Genomic DNA, 26,298 nt, shown 5'->3' on the forward strand with positions numbered 1-26,298 from the left:
GAACGACCCGTTCCCAACTAGGGTTATAGACCATTTTGGTAGTTTGGAATGGCCCGTTCTAGGCTACCAAAATTAGGTCTTTTTAGTAGTTTGGAATGACCCATTCCAATTTGGGAACGGCTCGTTCTGGGCTACTAAATCACCTAAATAAATCTTGTGAAAATTACTAAATCACCCTCCATAAAAGGTATGAAAACTGGGGTGTTACAGAGTCATTCTACGTGACAAGATAAGTTCCTAATTTTTTAGCTCTATTGCTTGGAGAAGGAACGATGCTTAGCAATCTAAAAATTGAAATGGAGATGTGTGATTGGTTGATTTGATCCAAGGTAGAACATGGATACAAATTTTGGAAACCAAAAAAACTGATAAAACAATAGCCCCCGGTCCTCCGTCGTCTTCCTACGATGCGTCTCCTCAGGCATGCCGGAGATTTTTTGGTCTGGTGGCCATTTTGTCAGCCACGATTGCACGTCCGGTGCGACGTGGTTACTAAAGTCGTCAGCTCGAATGACGCTTGCGTGGTGGTTCAAGAAGGCGGGTCACGCGCAAAAGGGGTTCTCACGTTCATCACTCGCGCGGCTCTCCAGCTGATCTTGTCAACCGTGATCGCACGGCCAGATCTCTAGCCTATGTTCGATCTTCTCAACCAGCCGCTCGCACGACCAGATTTTCGCGCACATCTCTAGCTTTCTGCGGCGTGCGCCTCTCTGGGGCCATCAGTGGCTATGAGCCACGCATCTTCGGTTGGAGGTCAGATCCTCAATCGCGCGCAATCGGGCAGAGGTCAGATTGTCAGCCACGCACGCAACTGATGAGCGTCGAACTTCAACTGCCCACGCACGCTCTAGCGGTGACCTTGCCGCGCAACTTCTTCGGGCCAGGCAGTGAGATGGTGAAACATTGAGAGAGAATGAGAGATTGAAGGGTGATAATGAGAGCACCTCCAGGGAAGGGAAAGAGACATTGTGAAGGGAAGGGAAAGTGAGAAAAGGAAAATGAGAAAGGAAAGGTGAAACTTGAACGAAGGAAAAAAATTAGAGACGTTGGTGTAGCTGTTGAGAGACGTTGGGAGAGACGTTGGAGCTATGTTTATAAATTGATGTTCACTGCTCAGTTCATTTGCACTTCACTATTCATGTTTACTATTCATTTCAAAAAAAATTTACTATTCACGTTTACTGTTCACATAAAAAAAATTCTCGTATTTTATTTTTATTCATCAGTAATTTTTTTATGTTCTAGCAATGGATCCCAATCAATATAATTTTCAAAGTTATTTTTATGTTCAAGCCGTTATGAAATTAGCCGTTATGTTACTAGCCGTTATAAATTAGTCGTTATGAAACTAGCCATTTTTTATGACACTATATAATTTATACACATTTCTTGCATCTCATTCTCAAAACCTACTTCAGTTATTTGTCTCAAAATCTATTTGTTGCTTCCTATTTTCTCTAAAGTTTACACTTTAGTTTTCCACAAAATGGATTCCAACAGAGACTTTAATGCTTTGTTTGAGCAAGTTATAAATGAGGAACTTGAAGAAAACACCGACGAACATTTAATGAGAATAGTACTTGAGTTGCAACAACAATCTGACAACACTACTCGTCGAAGGAAAAAAATATTGATGATTGATCGACGTCGTGATGAAGGGCATAATCGATTGTTCAAGGATTACTTCTCTGAGAATTCAGTTTACAAAGATGCTCAATTTCGACAAAGATTTTGAATGCAAAGGCACTTGTTCCTTAGAATTATAGAAACCCTTGGTCATTATGATGATTATTTCAAGATGAGGGTTGATGCAACTCGAAAGAAGGGTCTTTCACCATTACAAAAATGCACAGCTGCAATTCGTATATTAGCATATGGATCAAGTGCTGATAGTACAGATGATTACATTCGAATTGGTGAAAGCACTGCTATGGAATGCTTAGAGAGATTTGTATCCAGTGTGTGCAACATATTCAAAGCTGAATACCTTAGGAGGCTTAACAATGAAGATGTTGAACAACTACTCCAAATGGTGAAAGCACTACTGTGGAATGCTTAGAGAGATTTGTATCCAGTGTGTGCAACATATTCAAAGATGAATACCTTAGGAGGCTTAGCAATGAAGATGTTGAACGACTACTTCAAATGGGGAATGCACGTGGCTTTCCAGGTATGTTCAGGTCTATTGATTGTATGCATTGGGAATGGAAAAATCATCCAGTTGCTTGGAAAGGACAATTTGTCGAGATGATCATGACAAACCCACAATTATGCTTGAAGTTGTAGCTTCACAAGACTTGTGGATTTGGCATGCTTTTTTTGGCACCACAGGTTCAAATAATGACATTAATGTGTTGAATGCTTCGAATATGTTTAATGACATTTTGTCAAGACAAGCTCCTTGTGAAAGAAAATATGCACAAATGTTTTGATGATGCCAAAGTGATTATAAAGCATTGAAGAAGAATCAAGGTTGAGCTAAAACAAGTTGATGCAAGAACAAGATCTCAAGTGTTACATAGATAAGTCTTGTCAACTTAGCTAAGAATGTAAAAGAATCTTTTAGAATTGCAAGTATGCTTGGCCTTAAGAATAAGTTTTCAAAAACCTCAAATTAATCTCTTTAAATTTAAGCAAGTTTTAAATTTTTGAAAGGAAGTAAAAATGTTTTTGAAAGACTTAACAAAAGCTTTAAAGAATAGTTCAAATCATTTCTTAAAAGAGATTTATGAAAGAAATTATTGATATGAATTTTTCTACATAAAAGTTTTTGAAACAATGCAAAAATATGTTCTGGTTATCCATTACCAGACCTTGTTATCCATTACCAGAACAAGGAAACTTCAAAGTTCATATTCTGAATACAAAATGTGTTTTTGTAATCGATTACCAAACCTTGTAATCGATTACCAGAAGATGAAACTTCAAAAATTTGAATTTAAATGATATAACGTTTCAAACATTTTGAACTTATAAACCGTTGTAATCGATTACCAAGTCTTGTAATCGATTACTAGAGTTTCTTTTCTGAAAATTTATAAAGAGTTACAACTCTTCATGAAAAGACACAACCTAAGAAATAATTGTCTATAAATACCTATAATTTTTTAGAAGAAGTTTATGAACTCTATTATGAAAAAGTCATATACAAAAACATCTTGGCCAAAATTCATTTGTATTATTCTAAAAGAGTTCATTAAGATCATAAAAGTGTATATCTACTCTTAAAAGAGAGTTATTCTGTAATTCCAAATTGATCATTGGATCTGTGAAGGAGAAAGGGTTTTTCTCCTTGTTGGTTTTTGAATCTCAACACAAGGAAAGGGAGTTCCGAGGTGTTGGAGGATTCAAGTCTTGTAAGGTTTACAAGAATAGTGGAAATCTCAAGTGGGAGACTTAAGGACTGGACGTAGGCAGTATTGGCCGAACCAGTATAAAATTGAGTTTGCAATTCTTTTTTCCCTATACTTTTAATTACTTGTTATTTATTGTGATTGAGTAGTTTGCATCATCATTCATTCTTTACATGTAAATTTATCTAAGGAATTGAATTTGTAAAAAAGTAATTCGGAAAAGTTTTATAAGAGGAAAATTTGGAAAACTTAATTCATCCCCCCTCTTAAGTTATATGAGGCTACTTGACTAACACTCCTGTTGTACAATACATAGTGAATAGAACCCAATATAATATGGGTTATTATCTTGTTGATGGTATTTATCTTGAGTGGGCTACATTTGTGAAAACCATCCCTATGCCACAAGGAGAAAAGAGGAAATTATTTGTCAAACGACAAGAATCAGCAAGAAAAGATGTAGAGCAAGCATTTGGAGTATTGTAATCTTGATTTGCAATTGTGCATGGACCAGCACGTGCTTGGCGTGTTGATACATTGAAGAATATCATGTATGCATGCATCATACTACATAACATGATAGTTGAAGATGAGAGACACACATACAATATTAATTTTGATTATGATAATGTGGTAACGAATTCTCGACTACCGATATATTTATTGGTTCTCATCCTATTTTTACTACAACATACTTACAAAGGAGGGCACATCTTCGTGATAGACAGCAATACCGAAAACTACAACACGACTTGGTGAAACATATTTGGGAACGTTTTGGACATCATAATAACGAAAATTAGTGCGTATTTAATTTTTATATTTAATTTTGTTGTAATTTTTGGTAATTCTTTTTATTATGTAATTTCTTTTTATTATTGTAATTTTTTTATTATGTAATTTCTTTTGTTTGTTATTCATATTTATATATTATCCATAATAATTAATTTTATAAAAATTTATCATAAAGTCTAGTGTGAGGTGTCAAAAAGTGTAGTATGAGTTGTAAAAAAGTAGGGGTGCTTATAAGCAATTTCCATTGGAGCAAAAATTGTAAAAATATAGTATGAATTGCTTATGAGTGACGTGACACAGTAGGACCCATTTAAAGTGGTTGGGAGTTGCTTATAAGCAACTCCCATTGTAGATGCTCTAATAATAATAGAACATGTAAACTTGGAAAAGGCCTTTTCCCGATGTGCAATTGGAACAATGTCATCATTTGACAGAGGCCATTCCACAACAAGCTTTACACTAATTTTCAAAACAACACCTTAAGTATTGACTTCCTTCTTCCATTGTTAGACTGCACAATGGAAGGCCACACTCTCCTCATTTCTAAACTGGATAGTATCTCCCCCGGAATACGATGTTTGATTCAAAATAACATAGTTAAAATGCATAAACTTAACAGAAAACATTCAGGAGGAGAAGCTTTCTTTAATGCGGTACTACGTTGGTACAAACTATTTATTTTGATAAATATTTTTTTTTAAAATTATTTTTTGTATTATTATCTTTTATTATTTAAGTTGGTCAAAAAATCTTAAAACTTTTATTTTGTTTTTTTTTTATTAATGTTCTAAGGTCTCGTCTTAGACTAATTTGATTCGGTCAAGAGATAAGCAAAATTTAGTTAAATATTGTTGTTTTGCTAAGAATTGAACTCGAGTATTGTCCGAACGATTAGACCTTAGATAATTGATAATAATACATTTTTTTAATCTTTTAGTAAATAATTGATAATAATTTTATGTTTTTCTAAGTAATATCTCTCTCTCTATATATATATGTGCATTGATATTTTCTCATTTATGTTATTGAATTTGAACAATATGTTTAAATATATAATATTCATTAATTGACATGGCTATCAAAATTGACTTGGTTTGACAGATGACATGTTGGTTCGCTAAGACAATATTAGATTGGGTTCTTTATTTTAAGGTCCAAAAAAGATTGAACCAATTTGGCCCAATTCGATGGGTCAATCTAGTCAGACAGAGCTAGAAAATTAGGCTTAAAAAGTATCAAGCCTATTTGATCCGATGTTATTTTTAGTTTTTTTTCCTTTTAAATTAGATGTAAAATTATTAAAAATATATCATAGATTTTAAGTTATATATACGTGTGTTTATATACAGTGACGAATCCATAAACTTTACATAGTAGGGGCAATACTTATTCATATATTTATAATATTAAAAATTTTACATATAACTTTTAAAAGTATAAATATATATCATAATTATTTTTTAACAAGCTTTTATATTTACAATTATGATTAAGAATGAAAATAAATTAGGTCAGTCAAAGTTATATTATAAGTTAGTAGGTTTGAATATAACTTTCTTTCAAAATATATGTCTTAAATATGACTTATTTATTTGTTATAAACATTTTTTAAATGTTTGATTAAAACTATAATCCTAAAGACTTACTTTATAATAATTTAACATCAATAAAAACATAAAAATAAATATGTTAAATTGTATAAAAATTAAGTTTAATTTATTTATGACATAAACATGTTTTAAATATCTAATATAAAAGTTTAGATAACAATTTATTTTAAAACATATTTTATAATAAAATTCTAAATAGAACATAAATCTTTCAATCTTTCCTACTTTGATTTTTTTAATCAATGTATACAATCTTACAATCTTTATTATTTTGATTTTTTTAATCAACATATACAATAATTAGAAATTATAAAAGGTAAATATGCATGTTGTAAAATTTATTTTATCAAAAGTTAAAATTTTTAATATATTATGTTATGTATGTGAGCATTAATATATATATATATATATATATATATATATTATAATTACATTTTTTTAAAAATTGATTCATTATTAAACAATATTCTTTATCACATATGATAATTAATTTCTTTCAAAAGTTTGACAAATATCAAATAAATGAACATCTCTTCTAAATTTATATTTTATACATATGATAATTTAAATATATATTTATTTTATTAGAATATAGATTTTTTTTAAAAATATATTATTTTTTTGATAAAAAATGTATGGGTAAAATGGTAGTGGGGGCAAGTGCTCTCACTACCCTCAAAGTAAATCTGTCCCTGTCTATCTATCTATCTATCTATCTATCTATATATATATATATATATATATATATATATATATATATATATTAATTTAATTATATTCAATTTGATATTGCATATAACTTTCACTCTCATAATCACACAATCATAGAGTCTATCTTTTATATTTGATCATTCAAAAGTGAGAGGATGTACTTTAGAGGATAAAGCGCACTCACAATTATTAATTATAAAATCAATGATTAACATTTGTAATAAAATCAAATTCTAGCAAGATAAAATCTAAAATCAATTATAATATCAACGATTTATGTTTTTAATCCATGGTTATTATTTCCCTTTATTTTTTAAAGTGTAATTCCCTCACTTTAGAAGAGGGAGATCCTTTTTTTTTCTCTCTTTTAAAAATGCATTTCACATATTAATTTTATAAATAATCCAAAATTTCTCTTAGGTTATATGTAACATCATGCTTTTTCATAAATAAATTGATCATATATGTATTTTAAAAATAAGAGGAGTTGATTTTTATAGGTTTTGATAAATTTTTTTTAATTAAATTATTTGTGAAATTAAATTATAATATATAATATATTGTATTATTATTATTACTATTATTTTGTTATTTTATATTATTATTAAGTGGCAATTGACTTGTCCTTGCCTTTCAGTTTTTTTGCCATAATAAAATAAAATAAAAAATTACTAAAATAAATTAATAAAAAATTATTTACCAAATTAAATAGTTTTGGCCACGTCGGATTAGGAGAGAGACAAGAAAGCGTCAACTGTGGCAATGATTTCTAGAAAACGTCAAGTTATGACGCTTTCATGCATACACATAGGAGAGAGGGACACATTCATGTAGGAGAGAGGGGCCTTTTGCATGGCAACACAAAGTCACCATGGTTGACGTTTTGTGCACATGCATGAATCAATGAAAAATGTCACTATGATTGACGTTTTATGCATGAAGTGTAACATGTCACCCTGGCTGACGTTTTGCTACATTTGTCCTCCTATCCTCCGTGCTCAATGGTCCTTGTATCCTAGTCCTCAGTGCTCATTGTAGTAAAAAATTACAGGTCCATGAACGTGAAGTCCCATCCGCGTGAACATAAAGTCTCATCATTTCTTTGGCTACGTGTGAAGTTAAAATTATTATCCTTTGTACTATCCGCATCACGAAGCCGAGCTCAAGCTTAGCACTAAAGCGCTAAATGACGTCGGATGAACACTATAAGACATCGGCCAAAACAAAGGCCCACTATCTGAACGGATCACAACCGACCTCGGGCCTAGGGCCCAGATAAACCCTAATTCACACTAAGGTACGTGCACAACATATACGAGACCCATACACCCACAAAGACTAACTTTAGCATCGGAGTCTCTTTTACAGGTACCACCCCCACTTTGGAGCAACCGACGTACCCAGCGAAGGAGGCTCACCGACCTTGCCTAGCAGATCGTCTCTCACGACTGATCTCTGGTAAGAACATTTGGCACCCACTGTGGGGCCGATCAAGACATTTCTTATCGGCCATGCTTATAGTTTTTACTCAAAGCCATAGTAGATAAGCAACAGACGAACAAGATCACGTAGCAAGAATGGAAGGAGAAGCGACATTGAGATGGCTGATCGAGTAGGTCCATCAAATGCGACAACAACACGCCGATGACCTAGAGAACATCCGCGCCCGACACGAAGCGGACCTAGCGGCGCTACGAGCTGAGAATGAGCACATCTGCGCCCAGCTTCCTTAACGCCCCCCTGATCAGCCCCCTCAACCAAGCAATCAAAACGAGGAAGAAGGGCACTCGGTTTCCCAGCCATCGACTGCACCAAGGGTGGCGATCCATAGGTCTACTGCACATCGTTCACATGTACCGACGTACAGGTCAGACCATGAAGTCAGCAATGTACCTGCCCAGGCTCCAGGACATAGGGTGAGCATCCTCCGTCATCCTTTTGTTGACGGCATCACGGAGACGCCTCTTTCTTTTGGATGGAAACCTCTCAACATCGATCGCTATGATGGCACTACCAACCCAGATGAGCACGTTGATCTGTACTTCACGCAGGTAAACCTATACACTAACGATGATGCTATCCTGTGTAGGGTTTTCTGACCTCGCTCAAGGGATCGGCACTCGCCTGGTATACTCAATTGCCAGCGGGATCAGTCGATAGCTTCGACACTCACCTATTCACGGCGCAGTACGCAACGAGTCGACCGTCTGCCGCCTTGGCCAGCCTCAAACAGGGCGACGACGAACCATTGAGGACGTTCATGAAGCACTTTGCCGGCATCTCTGTCAAAATCCACAACCTAAACCCCGAGGTTGCCTTACACGCCGTGCTCATGGAGCTCAAGCTAGGACCTTTCGTTGATAGCCTTTGTCAGCGACCTTCCCCGGACATGGACGAACTCCGTGCTCGAGCTACGGGGTACATTTAGATGGAAGAGCACACTGCTTTTCATGACCAAGTTCGTGGGAAACCATAGGGGAAGCAAGACCGTGGCCACAAAGATAAGGTAAAAGTCACCAACGACAACCAATTCAAGAAGGTTAGGCTGAACAAAGGAGGGAAGTATGACTTCTACACCCCCTTGAACGCACCCCGAGTACATATACTGGAGGAGGCTAGCAATACCAACTTGATTACTCTACCACTGCCTAGGCACAACCCTAGTAGCGAGGACAAATCCAAGAATTGCCGGTATCATAGAAACTATGGTCACACAACCGAGGAATGCCGCACACTCAGGGACCGCATCGAGGAACTCGTCCAAGGAGGGAACCTCAGGCAATACGTCCAACGACAACAATCTCACAGAGGAGGCTACCACGGATGAGGACGAGGACGAGATCGAGGTTCTGGCACTAGCACAGATCAACCCTCCGGATCTTAGCAAAACACCGACGGAGTAGTGGAGGCTAAGGTAAGTCATGATACAGGAACGACTCCTTTACGTGGAGTCATCAATACAATTGCAGGTGGCTTCGTAGGGGGAGGCTCCAGTAGCTCGGCACGTAAAAGACACTTACGGAGCATCAACCACGTCCACACTGACACCTCAGCCCCGCACTGCAACACACCACCCATCACCTTCACGAATGACGACTACACGGGCATTTTCCCAAACCAAGACGATCCCATGGTCATCACGGTAGAGGTAGCTAACTAGGAGGTCCACAAGACGCTGATTGACCAAGGAAGCTCAGTTGACATCCTGTATTGGCTAACATTCCTAAGGTTAAACGTCCCCCATTCCCTGATCCAACCTCACACAGAACCCCTAGTTGGTTTTACAGGTGAACGAGTCCACACCCAGGGATACATCGACCTACAACAACCTTCGGGATCCCTCCCAACTCAAGGACGATCATGGTCAGATACCTCCTCGTTGAGGCCAACACGTTGTATAACATCATCATCAGCAGGCCGACGTTGAACCAACTTGAAGCTGTGGTATCTACCCCGCACCTGACGATGAAATTCCCAGGGAGCAACGACAAGATAATCTTAGTTAGGTCAAATCAAAAGACAGCTTGACAATTCTATGCCGAAAGCCTAAAGGCCTCACCTTTAGAGGAGCACCGTCGAAGTGACCCCCCTATAGTAGCTCACATAACCCAAGTTGATGTCACTAACCTAGATCCGAGGTCAGAATCCCATGACAATCGACCAAGTCCAATTGACGAGCTTGCTGATCTGCAAATCAAAAAAATCCCTGGCTAGTGCACCAAGATAAGCCAACATTTGAGCACGGAGTTGCGGCAACAACTTGTAACCAAACTCTCCAAAAATGTTGACCTGTTTGCATGGTCCAGCGTTGACATGCCAGGTATAGACCCTAACCTTATCTATCACAGGTTGGCAATCCATAAAGAAGCCAAACCAGTGGCTTAGAGAAAATGCAAAGTCGGAGGAGAAAGATGAGAAGCCATCGGGGCTGAAACGCAAAAATTGTTGAGAGCAGGCTTTATCCGAGAAGTCAGATACACTACTTGTCTAACCAATGTAGTACTCGTCAAAAAACACTTGGGAAAGTGGTGCATGTGCATCGATTACACCGACCTGAACAAGGCAGGCCCAAAAGACGTGTACCCTCTACCGAGCATGGACAGGCTGGTCGACGAAGCCTCTGGCCACGCCCTCCTCAGCTTCTTAAACGCATATTCGGGGTACAACCTGTTGAGCTTAGAGAAGCTTGAAGCTTAAAAGAGTTTTGATGATCACAAGATATGAGACAACAACAACAACAATGTGGAAGCACAAAAACAAAGTCAGAGAAAGTCAAGAATGTTGAAGATTGAAGAATCTACATCTGGAAGATGTTCCCTAGAAGTTTTAGTTTTGATGTTTTGCTCATGTTGCTTTTTATTTTAAGCCTATGTCAAAAGGATAATGTATTGATTGTTTAAAAGATTAGGCTTGTATGTGTTTGTTTGTTATGTGTTAAAAATTAGTAATTAACATGAAGGTGAAAATATCATAATACTCATTTTTCTTATTTCATTCATTGTTGAGAACATGAAGTATTAATTTACTGAGTGTTTGAGACTTTAAATGAAAACTTGAAAACATCAGAAATTTTCTGAGTTAAGGAATAGATTACCTGAACTGGTAATAGATTACCTGACTCATGTTGAAAAACTGATTGATACTGGAATAATCGATTACCATGTGTGGTAATAGATTACCAAACTGATTCTGATGATTTCAAGAGGAAAAAGGATCGTGTTAATCGATTATCTCTTTAAAGTAATCGATTACCTCTGTTCCAAATGTGAGTTTTGTGTTATTTTGGCATCGTGTTAATCGGTTACCATGTTAGGTAATAGATTAAAACAGGAGCTGAAATAATTAGTTCAGTTATTCTAACTCGTGGTAATAGATTACCATCACAGGTAATAGATTATCTCCGTTATGAATATAACTGAAATAACTGTTTCCTTGCACATGAAAATTGTCTTTAAATAAGATTAAAACTGAAGCTTTTAAAAGAGAATTTTCACACACGGAAAGAAGAGAAATACTTACACGAACAAGAGAGACTTTTTTTTTAGAATACACATTACTGCAAAAGAGAAAAAGATTTTCTGAAAAAGAAAGAAAGAACATATCTGCTGAAAATCAACTTTTGGAAAAAGAAGTGTGCAAGATCAATTCAAGAAGATGAAGTTCATATAGAAAATTCATTCTAAACTGGTTTACGTTGTTGAAGATCATATCTACACGAACAGGTGTACTCGTTTCTGATCTTTTGTTATTGTTTGAATGGTTTTAACTCTTGAGATTAGAGAATCTCTGGAAGAGTTGTGTAAAAAGAAATCTTGAGATAGGTTTTTCTCAAGTAGGATATTGTGGGATCAATATTCTTGGGTTATATGTTTCTTGTGGAGTCAAGAAATGGTTTGTTAATCTTGTGGGTGTCAAGATTTGCTTGTTAAATTCATTGATTGGATATTGCTTGTGCAGGGTGCATGTAAAGAATATCAATAGTGGATTTGACTGGATTTAGAGGTGTATCTAAATTTGAAACTGGATGTAGGCCTTTGGATGGCTGAACCAGTATATATCTTGGTGCATGATTTTCTTAACTCTTACACTCTTTACATTCTGTATAAGTTTCTTGATTAATGTTGTATGAAGAAAAACATTATCTGCAGAAACTGAACTTTAAAGATTCTTGGTAATTGATAAATTCAATCTTTACATATCTTGTATTAATTGTGTTATTCAAATCTTGTTGGATAAGCTGTGCATATATAACTCTGAATTACTTTTTATGTTTAAAGGTTTGTTTTAAATCAAGATTTGTTTGGTAAAGATTTAGAAAGCAAACAAGAAAAGGAAAACTAACATAGAATCTATTCAACCCCCCCTTCTAGATTCTAACCGTAGGGACCAACAATTGGTACCAGAGCTGTATCTTGTAAAACATTCAAGACTAGATCTTTAGAAAGGTTAGATGGCTGGTAATCAATTACCGTTTGCTGAAGGTGCTTCTATAAACAGACCCCCATTGTTTTGTGGAGATAACTATCCCTTTTGGAAAGTTAGAATGAAAATTTTCATGGAATCTGTTCATAGAAATATTTGGCAGGCTGTAATCACAGATTACAAAATACCCACTAAGATAGAGGGAGGAAAAGAAATTGAGAAACCATATGATAGCTGGGATCAAAGTGAAATTAGAAGAGCAGAGAATGATGCAAAAGCTTTAAATATCATACATTCTGCACTAAATTCTGATGAATTTTTTAGAATTTCAGCTTGTTCTACAGCAAAGGAAGCTTGGGATTTAATCCAAGTAACACATGAAGGAACTCCAGAAGTGAGAAGAGCTAGAAAGAACACACTCATTCAGGAATATGAAACCTTCAGAATGAATCAAGGTGAAACTGTCATGGATATGCAAAAGAGGTTCATTCACATAATAAATCACCTAAAAGGATTAGGGAAAGACTTCGTGGAAGAAGAAGTAAATGTCAAAATCCTGAAGTCACTAAACAGAAGATGGCAACCAACTGTCACAGCAATTACAGAGTCAAAGAACTTAGCTCAGATGACAAGTGCTGAGTTATTTGGAAAGCTAAGAGAATATGAGATGGATCTGTCAAGGATTGCTGATGAAGAACAAAAAGATAAAAAGGCAAAAGGTCTGGCCTTAAAGGTAAAAGAATCCTCAAGTGATGAAGAGGATAGCAGCAATGAAAGTTCTGAACAAGAAGAATTAAATCTAATGGTGAAGAATTTCAGAAAATTCATGAGAAGGAAGAACAACAATAAGAGATTCTCCAGTCAGAAGAAATCCTTCAAGAAGAATGAAAACTCATCTCCAAAGTTCAAATGTTTTGAATGTGGAAAAGCTGGACACATGAGAGCTGACTGTCCAAGCCTGAAAAAGAATGAGGAGACGAAACAAAAGTTCAGATCAAAGAAAAAGAAAGCATACATAGCATGGGAAGAGAATGCCTCAACAACTTCAAGTGATAGTGATGAGGATCAGGAAGCAAATCTCTGTCTCATGACCAAACATAATTCAGATTATGAGGTATATGATTCTGACTCATCTATTGACTCGTATGATGAATTGCAAAATGCATTTGCTGAACTGTATGCTGAAGCAAAGAAATTAGAAAAATCAAATAATGTTTACAAAAAGAAAATGACACACATGAGAGATAAAATTTCTGATTTAGAGAATGATAACAGGAAACTACTTTCAGATATCTCTAAACTAAAGTCACCATGTGAGAACTGTGAAACATTGTATGCTGCATTAAAAGCAAAGGATAAAGAAAAACAGAATGTTAATGTTATGAAATCCATTAATTCCCACTCATGTAACTATTGTATGAAATCTGGTCATAACTACTACAGATGCATGATAAGGAAATTTGGCATTCCTAGTGGAAAATATAAATGGATTAAGAAATTAGATTATGTACTCACTGATTCTCCAGGACCCAAGATCCATTGGGTACCAAAATCAAATTGAATAACTTGTGTTGCAGGTGTGCTTGAGAGCAAAGCAATCAATGTGGTACTTAGACAGCGGCTGCTCAAGACACATGACAGGAGATAAAAGCAAATTTATCTCATTACAGGAAAAAGAAGGAGGATCTGTAACATATGGAGATAACAACAAAGGCAGAATACTAGGCTCAGGCAGTGTTGGTAACAATTCCAATACTCTCATTGAAAATGTCCTGTATGTAGAAGGTCTCAAATATAACCTGCTTAGTATTAGCCAGCTTTGTGACAAAAATTACAATATCTCTTTTAATAATCAATGCTGTATGGTTTGTGATAAGGAATCAAATGAAGTCCTGCTTATAGGAAAAAGAGTCAATAACATATACATCTTAGACTTAGAGCATTCATCATCCAATTCTTGTCTCACATCACATGATAATATAACATGGTTATGGCATAGACGCATTGCACATATAAATGCAGATCAGTTAAATAGACTTGCATCTAAAGATCTTGTTAGTGGTCTTCCAAAGATCAAGTTCTCTAAACAAGGACTTTGTGATGCATGTCAAAAGGGAAAGCAGACTAGAGCTTCTTTTAAATCAAAGAAAGTTATGTCAACCTCTAGACCGCTGGAACTTTTGCACATGGATCTCTTTGGACCATCAAGAACCAAAAGTCTAGGTGGAAACACTTATGCTTTAGTTCTCATTGATGACTACTCCAGATTCACATGGGTTGCATTTATATCCCATAAAGACAATGCTTTTAAAGCCTTTAGAATCATTTCAAAAAGAATTCAGAATGAAAAGGACTTGAAAATTAAATCTTTGCGAAGTGATCATGGTGGTGAATTTCAAAATGAATCTTTTCAAACTTTTTGTGAAGAAAATGGTATTAATCACAATTTTTCTGTCCCTAGAACTCCTCAACAAAATGGAGTTGTAGAGAGGAAAAATAGATCTCTAATAGAGCTAGCAAGAGCCATGTTAAATGAAAATGGTTTACCAAAATACTTTTGGGCTGATGCAGTAAGCACTGCATGCTATGTTCTAAATAGAATCTTGATTAGACCTATGTTAAAGAAAACACCATATGAGCTTTACAAAGGAAGAAAGCCTGACATTTCACATTTTAAAGTGTTTGGCTGTAAGTGTTTTGTTCTGAATAATGGAAAAGACACTCTTGGAAAATTTGATGCTAAGGCTGATGAAGGAGTTTTTATTGGATATTCTGCAATTAGCAAAGCATATAGAGTCTTTAACAAAAGTACCTTATCTGTTGAAGAATCTATACATGTTACTTTTGATGAAACTAACATCCTTGAAAAAGGAAAATCTCTTAATGATGAAGATGAGATAGGTGACAGTATTACACAAGAAGAAGAAAAACTGGAACTACAGCAGAAAACACCATCTGAAGACACATCACTACCCAAAGAATGGAGGAAACCCAAAGATCTATCTCTGGATAACATTCTTGGAGATATAAATAAGGGAGTTTCTACTAGACACTCTTTTAATCTTCTAAGTGATGATATGGCATTTGTTTCTCAAATTGAACCATTATGTGTGGAACATGCATTAAAAGATGAATTCTGGATAATGGCCATGCATGATGAACTGAATCAATTCAAAAGAAATGATGTTTGGATTTTAGTTCCTTTCAATAAGAATATGAATATCATTGGTACAAAATGGGTTTTCAGAAACAAACTAAATGAAGAAGGTGTTATAGTTAAAAATAAAGCTAGATTAGTAGCCAAAGGATACAATCAACAGGAAGGTATAGACTTTGGTGAAACATATGCTCCAGTTGCTAGATTAGAAGCTGTTAGGCTTTTACTTGCATTTGCTTGTGTGTTTGATTTCAAACTATATCAAATGGATGTGAAAAGTGCATTTTTAAATGGTTTAATTGATGAAGAAGTTTATGTAGCTCAACCACCTGGTTTTGTTGACTGCAAATTACCTAAGCATGTTTACAAGCTCAAGAAAGCTTTGTATGGACTGAAACAAGCTCCAAGGAAATGGTATGAAAGGCTGAGTAAGTTTCTACTAACTCATGACTTTCAAAGAGGTAATGTTGATAAAACTTTTTTCATAAAGAGAAAATCAAAAGATATTCTGCTGATTCAGATTTATGTTGATGATATAATATTTGGATCAACTAACCAATCTCTTTGTGGAGAATTTGTTTCCAATATGCAGAAGGAGTTTGATATGTCTATGATGGGAGAATTAAGCTTCTTCCTAGGACTACAAGTCAAACAAATGGAAAATGGAATTTTTCTACATCAAACTAAATATAGCAAAGAACTGTTAAAGAAATTTGATATGGAGAATTGTAAGATATCAAATACTCCTATGTCTACTAATTGTTATCTAGATAGTGATATTGCAGGAAAAGATGTTGAAGAATCAATGTATAGAGGGATCATTGGATCTCTTCTGTATCTAACAGCTAGCAGACCTGACATCATGTACAGTGTATGTGTATGTGCTAGATTCCAATCAAAACCAAAGGAATCACATCTGAAGGCTGTAAAGAAAATACTGAAGTATTTGAAAGGCACAATCAATGTTGGATTGTGGTATCCTAAAGGTACTTCTCCATCTTTAACTGGTTACTCTGACTCCGATTTTGCTGGTTGTAAATTGGATAGGAAAAGTACAAGTGGAACGTGCCACACGTTTGGAGAATGTCTCATATCGTGGCAGAGCAAGAAACAAGCTTGTGTAGCACTCTCAACTGCTGAAGCTGAGTATATAGCTGCTGGAAGCTGCTGTGCTCAGTCAATTTGGTTTAAACATCAACTTCAAGACTTTGGATTGAAGATTGATCACATACCACTGAAGTGTGACAACACAAGTGCAATTAACATTTCAAGGAATCCTATTCTACACTCAAGAACTAAGCACATTGAAGTTAGACATCACTTTATCAGAGATCATGTAGAGAAAGGAGACTGTGACATCAAATTCATAATGTCAGAAGATCAACTTGCTGACATCTTTACAAAGCCTCTACCAAAGGAAAGATTTTTCAAGCTAAGAACCAATCTTGGTATCATTAGTGAGTCCAATCTATCCTAAATCTCATAATTAAAGTATGATTGTGTGAATATGCATGAAATTGCTAAGCACTTATAAGTTTAAACTTGATGTATGTGCACTCATAATAGGAAATCACACAAAACACAGTATGCCCTGTATCTGCACACATTTCTCTGTGATAAATCGATTACCTATCGGGTTAATCGATTACCATTGGAAGAAATGAAGAAATTGCTGAAAAATCAACAGCAGTAATCGATTATCAATTTTCAGTAATCGACTACCTCTGCTACTTTGATGCAATTTCTGATGCATACCCACTGTGATAATCGATTACCATGCGGGTTAATCGATTACCACTCACTCACTTGCATAATTACCCTGTTTCAGTTGCGAGATAATCGATTACCAACTGGGTTAATCGATTACCTGACGCGAACCCCTGTTTTTTTTTAAGTACTCAAAAACCCTCTTTAAATCTGTTTCGAATTCAAATTAATTCAAAACTCTCTCCATTTTTGCTTCAAACTAAAACGAACGAAACCCCTGGTTCCCTTTTCTATCTCAAAATCTCTTTCAAAACCTAACCCTAAGCCCCATTCATGGAAAGTCTTGGCAAAGGAAAGCGTGTAAAGCACAAAGCCAACAGAGATTACCCTCGTCCTACTACTCAAGGTCAAGGTACATCTAAAAAGAAGAAACAAGAGTCCTCTCGTCCAGAACCTGAAGAAGAATATTCTCATTCGTGGTTATCAAGGAAGTCTCAAGAGGAAACTTTCAATGAGTCTTTTGCTTGCAAAGACATTGTGGCTCCAAAGGTACTCTACTCGTCTTGGCTTATAGAGCAAGGTTTTACATTTCCTACTCTGTTATCTTGTCAAGGAGTTAGCAAATTTGTTGGGTTAAGTGGACTGTACTACCCTGATCTTGTTAGGGTCTTTTACTCAAATTTGGGAAGAGATGAAAATGGTGCTTTGGTTTCAGAAGTTAAAGGAATAAAAGTTACTCTATCTGCTGATGTATTTTTGAAGATTGGTGGATTAACCAGAAATGGTATTAAACCTACCTTCAATGAATTAAAGATGAAAAATTTCTCAATAGGTAAAGATACGTTTTTTATGAGTATGCTGAGGGATGTTTCAGCCTGGGAGGCTAATAAAGAATACAAAAGAAAAGAAAAGAGGAAAATTACATATAATGCTGGAGGTCTACGAGTGGAAGATAGACTCCTACATTATGTAATTGTTTGGATTCTGGCAGCAAGGGGGAGCAATCACGCACAAATCAGTGAAGAAGATATGGCACTGCTCGCAGCTTTTAAGAACAACATTCAAGTTGATTGGGTATATGTGGTAGAAGACATAATGCTAAAGACAAGGAGGTTAATGGACTGCAAGTGTCCATATGCTGTGTTCATAAGCAAGGTATTGGTGTTCTATAAAGTTCCCTTAACTGGTGAAGCAAGAGAGGTCACCAGAGATGTTCATGATATCAAGGATAGAGCTCTGAAAATGATGAAGCTAGTGAAAACAGATGCTGGTTGGATAGCAAAGGAAGATGTTCCTACTGCTGAGACTACAGAGCCGTCTCAACCTGAAGTTCAAACTGAAGAAGAGGAAGGAGCTGAAGAGCCCAAGCCTCTTTCTACTTTTGAGCTATCTGTTCTGGCAAAGCTAGATGACATCAGAGAAACTCAGAGAAGAGATTATCAAGAGCTGAAGGCTTGTCTTGAATCTATATCTGAACGACTGGATGCGATGAACATACCCTACCCTGAAGAAATTTAGTTATGCATTACATTTTAGGCACTGCATTTTAATTTGTTCTGCATAAATACTTTGATTTATATTTCAGACTTAAAGTTTGTAATAGTTGTAGTATTTGTATGCTTCTGAACATTTTTAATGCTTATATGATGAAAGTCTTATTAAGTGCTTGTTGTTTTTGTTGCATAAGTATCATGTTATTTCTCTGTTTACTCTGTTTTTTTTTTTGGTTTGGTTAAGCCAAACAGGGGGAGAAATTCATGAGAAACTGATTAAATGTTTATATGGTTGTTTATGTATTGTATAAGAAAGAAATGGAAATAGAACTGCATAATGCTTTGTATGGAAGTTTTTGTTCTAGACATATGCAGGTTCAAATTCAAGTTCAAATTTCAAACAAACAAGTGAAACAAAACAACATGATGATTGTGAAAGTCAACATGAAGAGTTTGGCTCATCAAAACCAAAAAGGGGGAGATTGTTGAAGATTGAAGAATCTACATCTGGAAGATGTTCCCTAGAAGTTTTAGTTTTGATGTTTTGCTCATGTTGCTTTTTATTTTAAGCCTATGTCAAAAGGATAATGTATTGATTGTTTAAAAGATTAGGCTTGTATGTGTTTGTTTGTTATGTGTTAAAAATTAGTAATTAACATGAAGGTGAAAATATCATAATACTCATTTTTCTTATTTCATTCATTGTTGAGAACATGAAGTATTAATTTACTGAGTGTTTGAGACTTTAAATGAAAACTTGAAAACATCAGAAATTTTCTGAGTTAAGGAATAGATTACCTGAACTGGTAATAGATTACCTGACTCATGTTGAAAAACTGATTGATACTGGAATAATCGATTACCATGTGTGGTAATAGATTACCAAAATGATTCTGATGATTTCAAGAGGAAAAAGGATCGTGTTAATCGATTATCTCTTTAAAGTAATCGATTACCTCTGTTCCAAATGTGAGTTTTGTGTTATTTTGGCATCGTGTTAATCGGTTACCATGTTAGGTAATAGATTAAAACAGGAGCTGAAATAATTAGTTCATTTATTCTAACTCGTGGTAATAGATTACCATCACAGGTAATAGATTATCTCCGTTATGAATATAACTGAAATAACTGTTTCCTTGCACATGAAAATTGTCTTTAAATAAGATTAAAACTGAAGCTTTTAAAAGAGAATTTTCACACACGGAAAGAAGAGAAATACTTACACGAACAAGAGAGACTTTTTTTTTAGAATACACATTACTGCAAAAGAGAAAAAGATTTTCTGAAAAAGAAAGAAAGAACATATCTGCTGAAAATCAACTTTTGGAAAAAGAAGTGTGCAAGATCAATTCAAGAAGATGAAGTTCATATAGAAAATTCATTCTAAACTGGTTTACGTTGTTGAAGATCATATCTACACGAACAGGTGTACTCGTTTCTGATCTTTTGTTATTGTTTGAATGGTTTTAACTCTTGAGATTAGAGAATCTCTGGAAGAGTTGTGTAAAAAGAAATCTTGAGATAGGTTTTTCTCAAGTAGGATATTGTGGGATCAATATTCTTGGGTTATATGTTTCTTGTGGAGTCAAGAAATGGTTTGTTAATCTTGTGGGTGTCAAGATTTGCTTGTTAAATTCATTGATTGGATATTGCTTGTGCAGGGTGCATGTAAAGAATATCAATAGTGGATTTGACTGGATTTAGAGGTGTATCTAAATCTGAAACTGGATGTAGGCCTTTGGATGGCTGAACCAGTATATATCTTGGTGCATGATTTTCTTAACTCTTACACTCTTTACATTCTGTATAAGTTTCTTGATTAATGTTGTATGAAGAAAAACATTATCTGCAGAAACTGAACTTTAAAGATTCTTGGTAATTGATAAATTCAATCTTTACATATCTTGTATTAATTGTGTTATTCAAATCTTGTTGGATAAGCTGTGCATATATAACTCTGAATTACTTTTTATGTTTAAAGGTTTGTTTTAAATCAAGATTTGTTTGGTAAAGATTTAGAAAGCAAACAAGAAAAGGAAAACTAACATAGAATCTATTCAACCCCCCCTTCTAGATTCTAACCGTAGGGACCAACAAAGAAAAGGCTATGAAATAGAGCTATGTAATAGAGTTTAGAAAATAAAATGCTTTGAATGAGTTTTTATGTTGTGTATGCTGTGTGCATGAGCAAATCAATATCTAAGCTAAGTAGAGAGTGTATGATGATGAGTTAAAAAAGTTAGAAAGTTATTTTGAGGTTTAAAATGAAGTTTTGAAAACTAACTCAAAATAATCGATTATCGTTAAATATAATCGATTATTCTTGCAACAGGCAAAATGGGATGCCTTGCTGCAATAATCAATTATTTGCCAACATAATCGATTATCCCAGAAATAAATCTCTGGAATAATCGATTATCCAGCAAAATAATCGATTATATTGTTCTTGGTTGGTTTCTAGAAAACCTGAAGAACAAAATAATCGATTATTCTTTAAAATAATCGATTATTTGGGTCTGAGACTGTTATAAATTGTTTGAACTTTGAGAAACTTCAGACAAGAGTTAGAACTGATAATCAAATTGAGAAAAACGTTTTTGTGGAGTCTGTGTGACAATCTTGGAGAGTTTTCTTTGTGAAATCCAAAAGTAAAAACGTTTGTGAAAAACTTTGAGAAAGGATCATCATCATCACAACATTCTTGAAAAGGGAAGATTAAGATTTGCTTATGAATTCCAGGTGAATTCGTTCCTTTATTCTGTGTGAATACTTGTAAAATCTTGAGAAGGTTTTCTCAAGTGGTAAGGTTTCTTGTAGTGGGTTTCTACAAGAGGTGCTTTCTTGGGGTCAAGAAAGTGGTTATCTTTAGTGTTGAAGTATATGCATGTGTGTGTGCTTGTAAACCTTCTTCCTTGAGATAGTGGAACAAAATCTTGATCAGGTGTTGATTAAGGACTGGATGTAGGTCACATGTGGAGTGGCTGAACCAGTATAAAAGACTTGTGCAATCTTCTTCTACCTTTATCTTTTACTTTGAGTAATTTCTTGGTTGAATATTAAAGAAGATAATTCTTGATTAACTTGTGTGTGTGAATATTGGTGGTTTAATCTGAATTAGAGCATTACATTTGAACCTCATTATTTTGTAATCAAGAAAGCATATATCATTCATACTTCCATAACAAGTCTTTAAAGAAGCTTCATTTGAAAATTCAGTCTTAGAAAAGTTTAAGTGAAATAAAGATCCTAAATACTCTAAAAAATTTTAAAGGGTCATAAAATCCAATTCACCCCCCTCTTGGATTGTGCCATTCTTTTCTATCAATTGGTATCTAGAGCAAGGTTCTTGAGAGTTATTCAAGATTTCAAAAATGGCCAACAACAACTTACCCTATGGTGAGGGTGTGTCTATTCATAGACCTCCTGTTTTCAATGGTGAAAACTATGTCTACTGGAAAATTAGGATGAGAATTTTCATTGAAGCTATTGATATTGCTGTATGGGATGCTATAGAAAATGGACCCTATATCCCTATGGAAAAAGAAGGTGATGAGCTTAAAGAAAAACATTGGAGTGAATGGAGTGATGAGGAAAAGAAAAGAGCCCAACATGATAAAAGAGCCAAAAACATCATAACATCTGCATTGTCTATTGATGAATTTTTTAGAATTTCACAATGCACATCTGCTAAAGAAATGTGGGATACTTTGCAAGTCACTCATGAAGGAACAAGTGATGTAAAGAGATCAAGAAAGCATACTCTCATAAGAGAATATAAGCTGTTTAGAATGCAAAATGGTGAATCCATTTCTGATTTTCAAAAGAGATTTACACACTTGATAAATCACCTTGTTGATCTTGGCAGGAAATTTGAAAAGGAAGAGCTGAATTTGAAAGTGCTGCAATGCTTGGACAGATCATGGCAAGCAAAGGTGACAGCCATTGAAGAATCAAAGGATTTGACCTCCTTGACACTTGCTACTCTCTTTGGGAAGCTAAGAGAGCATGAGCAAAAGCTACACATATTTGATGAACATGAGCAGCAGGATAAGAAAGGCAAAGGTGTGTCATTGAAAGCTTTGAAATCTGCCAAAGGAAAATAGGTGTGTGAAGAAACAAGTTCCGATGATTCCGAAACTGAGAACTTTAATCTGCTGGTGAAGAAGTTCAGAAAATTCATAAGGAGAAGAAAAAATTCCCCCTACAAATTCAACAGAAAAACAAACAAGAAAGAGGAAGCAAGCACATCCTCCTTTAATTGCTTTGAATGTGGAAAACCAGGACACATGAAAGCTGAGTGTCCAAACCTCTTGAAGAAGCAACAAGTGGAGAAGAAAAGAAAGACAAATGGAAAAGGGAAGAGAGCCTACATTGCTTGGGAAGATAATGACTCAAGCACAACAAGTGATGAATCCGAATGTGAGGAGAATAACTTGTGCTTGATGGCTGGAACTGAATAAGACACAATTGTAAGTGATTTTGACCTTGAATCCAATCCGGACTATGATCAACTCCAAGAAGCTTTTATACAAATTCATGAAGAAGCTGTCAAATTAGGAGCCTTAAATTCAAAGTTGAAAAACAAGCTGAAATGGTATGAAAATGCTTTAATTAAAGCGGAACAAGAGCTTGAGGATTTGAAGCATGAGCATGAAAATCTTCAAACTATGTTTAACTTTAATGAAGCTCATTGTGAAAACTCCACTTCCTCAAAAGATGCTTGTGAACATTGCAAAATTTTTGAAAAAGAAAATGCTGATTTAAAATCCACTCTTGCAAAGTTCACAAATGGAAATGAAAACTTAAACATTCTTTTGGGAAAACAAAGAAACACTTTTGATAGGAGTGGACTTGGTTTTAATCAAAGCATGAGCATGCCATTTAAGTCAAAGAAAGAAGCTTTTGTGAAAAACCAAAACTTTAGAAAATTTAAAAGCAATTTCTCTAGACAAACAACTTGTTTTTATTGCTGTAAAAGAGGCCACACAATTAGGAACTGCTATTCTAGAAAATATGGAGTTCCAAATGGATAGATGGTTTGGGTTGAAAAGAGTGAAAGGCTGAGAACTAACCTACAAGGACCCTTCACATGGGTACCTAAATTTTTTCTTTGAATCTCTGTTGTAGGAATGGTTGAGGGCCAAAAATATACTTTGGTATCTTGATAGTGGCTGCTCAAGGCATATGACTGGGGATCCTTCAAAATTCTCAAGTCTGAAATTGAAGAATGAAGGGTATGTTACCTATGGTGACAACAACAAAGGGAAAATTCTTGGCCATGGCAATGTTGGTAATTCCTCCTCTCAAACATTGATTGAGAATGTATTGCTTGTTGATGGTTTGAAACATAATTTGCTGAGTATAAGTCAACTAAGTGATAAAGGTCTTAGAATTGAATTTGATAATACATGTTGCTTGATCAACCCCTATTGGAGAATGAACCAAATGAAGAGCCTAAGGAGAGTGAATCACATGAGAAAGCAAAGGAAACATGTGAACAATTGCCCAAGGAATGGAAAACTTCTAGAGACTTATCAATGGATAACATAATTGGAAATATTGGTAAGGGAGTTTCAACTAGGAGTGCTATTAAAAATATTTGCAACACTATGGCATTTGTGTCACAAGTTGAGCCTAAGAGCATTGATGAAGCACTAAAAGATGAGCATTGGTTAATGGCCATGCAAGAGGAACTAAATCAGTTTGAAAGAAATGAAGTATGGGATTTAGTACCATTACCAAAAGATTATCCAATTATTGGAACCAAATGGGTTTTTAGAAATAAGCTTGATGAATCTAGGATAATTCTAAGAAATAAGGCAAGACTAGTGGCTAAGGGGTATAACCAAGAAGAGGGAATTGACTATGATGAGACTTTCGCCCCTGTGGCAAGGATAGAGGCCATTAGATTGCTTCTTGCTTATTCCTCTATAAAGAATTTCAAGCTTTATCAAATGGATGTGAAAAGTGCTTTCCTCAATGGGTTGATACAAGAGGAAGTGTATGTTGAACAACCACTAGGCTTTGTGGACTTTAAGAATCCTAATCATGTGTATAAGCTCAAAAAGGCACTCTATGGCTTGAAGCAAGCTCCAACATCATGGTATGACAGGTTGAGCAAATTTTTGATTGAGAATGACTATGAAAGAGGAAAGGTGGATAATACATTGTTTGTCAAGAAGTTTAAAAATGATACAATGTATGTACAAATATATGTGGATGATATTGTATTTGGATCTACAAATACCTCTCTATGCAAAGAATTTGCTAAAACTATGCAAGGAGAATTTGAAATGTCAATGATGGGAGAGCTCACATTCTTTTTGGGGTTACAAATCAAACAAATGCATGATGGAATTTTCATAAGTCAAAGCAAGTATTGCAATGAACTTTTGAAAAAGTTTGGTATGGAAGGGTGTACGGAGGCTGCCACACCTATATCAAATAATTGCAATCTTGACTTAGATGAGAAAGGAATAGCTGTTGATTGTTCAAAGTATAGAGGCATTATTGGATCACTCTTGTACTTGACAGCAAGTAGGCCTGATATAATGTTTGCTGTGTGCCTATGTGCCAGATTTTAGGCTAATCCTAAAGAATCTCACATGAAGAGTGTAAAGAGAAAATTGAAGTACTTAAAAGGTACAACCAATGTGGGGTTGTGGTATCCAAGGGGAGTCTCACTAAGTCTGATAGGCTACTCAGATTCAGACTATGCTGGGTGTAGACTAGATAGAAAGAGCACAAGTAGAACTTGTCACTTACTAGGTAGTGCACTTGTTTCATGGCATAGCAAAAAGCAAGCTTGTGTTGCTCTAAGTACAGCTGAGGCTGAGTATATAGCTGCTGGAAGTTGTTGTGCTCAAATTCTTTGGATGAAAAAACAATTAAGAGATTATGGAGTTGAGCTGAATAAAATTCCTTTGAGGTGTGACAATACAAGTGCAATAAATTTGACCAAGAATCCAATTTTGCACTCTAGAACAAAACATATTGAGATATGACACCACTTTCTAAGAGATCATGTTCAAAGGAATGATTGTGTTGTAGAGTTTGTAGAAACTAGCAAACAATTAGCTGATATTTTTACAAAACCTCTACCAAGGGAAAGATTCAACCAATTGAGAATTGAATTAGGGATAATCAATGAATCATGTTTGAATTAATTATGCTTTGAGAGTAATAGTTAGAGATGTATACAAAAGAGTGTTCAAGTGGAAATTAGACTTGGTGTAACTTGAAAAGTTAAAATTTCTGAGAAGCAAATCTTCTCTGGAATAATCGATTATCTTAAAATATAATCGATTATTTTAAGCAAACCCATGAAAATAATCGATTATTTGGGTAATAATCGATTATCTGGAACATGAAGAATTCCAAGAGCCTCTGAAATAATCGATTATTTGGGAAATAATTGATTATCTGGTATGAAGAATCTCAAGAGTCTCTGGAATAATCGATTATCTTGGGAAATAATCGATTATCTGAGAAGAGGAATCTGAAAGGCCACTGGAATAATCGATTATCTTGGGAAATAATCGATTATCTGG

General features: G+C 35.1%; 1 pseudogene; it reads left to right on the top strand.

Annotated features, from left to right (window-relative positions):
* The first annotated feature begins 723 nt into the window (after window positions 1–723).
* Window positions 724–4,230, top strand: LOC109787958 (uncharacterized; annotated as a pseudogene).
* Window positions 4,231–26,298: the final 22,068 nt, after the last annotated feature.

The sequence above is a fragment of the Cajanus cajan genome, chromosome 5, assembly GCF_000230855.2.
Source record: "Cajanus cajan strain Asha chromosome 5, NIPB_CcT2T_4, whole genome shotgun sequence".
NCBI classification, from domain to species: domain Eukaryota; kingdom Viridiplantae; phylum Streptophyta; class Magnoliopsida; order Fabales; family Fabaceae; genus Cajanus; species Cajanus cajan.